Source organism: Alexandromys fortis, unplaced genomic scaffold, assembly GCF_014885135.2.
Source record: "Alexandromys fortis isolate MF-2015 unplaced genomic scaffold, M_Fortis_MF-2015_v1.1 scaffold_70, whole genome shotgun sequence".
Lineage (NCBI taxonomy): Eukaryota > Metazoa > Chordata > Mammalia > Rodentia > Cricetidae > Alexandromys > Alexandromys fortis.
In genome coordinates, this window is record NW_026067955.1 from 246,989 (window position 1) to 248,041 (window position 1,053).

At 43.3% G+C, this 1,053-nt stretch overlaps 1 long non-coding RNA gene across 1 annotated transcript in view; it reads left to right on the forward strand.

Moving 5' to 3' along the window:
* Positions 1–899, forward strand: part of LOC126507527 (uncharacterized) — a 28,412-nt gene extending 27,513 nt beyond the window's left edge. The window contains exon 4 of the long non-coding RNA XR_007593571.1: positions 545–899. This is a non-coding gene — a long non-coding RNA (uncharacterized lncRNA). The remainder of the gene's footprint in view (positions 1–544) is intronic.
* The last annotated feature ends 154 nt before the right edge of the window (positions 900–1,053 follow it).

Here is a 1,053-nt window from a genome sequence, read left to right on the forward strand (position 1 = left end):
TGAAAAACCAAAAAAAAAAAAAAAAAAAAGAAAAGAAAAGAAAAGAAAATAAAGAAAAAAGAAAAATGGAGGAAAACTTGAGGGAGTTGGTTTTCTCCTTCTACCATATGGGCTGTGTTCCTGGGAACATACACCATCAAGCTTGGTGGCAAGGGCCTTTACCTGCTGAACATCTTACCATCCCCTGGCTATAATTTCATTTTTTGATTTTTGGGTTTTGTTTGTTTGTTTGTTTGTTGTTGTTTTTAGCTTTTTGAGGCAGGGTTTCTCTGTAGCTTTGGAGCCTCTCCTGGAACTCGCTCTGTAGAACACGCTGGCTTTTAACTCTCAGAGATCTACCTGCCTCTGCCTTCCAAGTGCTAGGATTAAAGGCATGCACTACCACTGATTGGCTAAAGTTCTAAAAAACTTGATTAACCAAAGTGCTTCAGATATGTCCTTAGTGATATTTAGGAATGTAATGGGGTCTGAAAGCCCCCACTGCAAAACAGTAAGTGATGAAGACATCCCACACCAGAGCATCCTGCTTTGTTTCTCTCTACAGACTCTGGGATCTTTGACCGTCATCGCCAACTTGGCTAGATGTAAAATCACCCAGGAAACAGACCTGTGAGTATGTCTGTGAGGATGTTTCCAGACATGTTTAGCCGAGGGAAGAGCCCTCCCTACTGTACCTGCTACACATCTGCAGCACTATCCCACGACCTGGGAGCTGGGAATGAAGAAAAGGCAGGAAAGGAGAAAGTCAGATGAGCACCGGCATTCAGCTCTCTGCTTCTGGACTGGGGACGTCATGGGATCAGCAGCTTCAGGTTCTCGCATGACACCTTCCTCTCCAGGACGGACTGACTGTACTCATTTGTACGTGGTGAGCCTAAATAAACCCTTCCTAAAATGGGTGTGGTGGTGTGTGCCTGTAACGCCAGAACTCAGGAGGAAGAGTAACAGTCAAGGTTGTCTCTGCTACATAGAGAATTGGAGGACAACAACTTGACCTTCATGAAACCCCAACTCAAAAAAAAAAAAAAAAAAAAAAAAAAACAAAAAATCCTC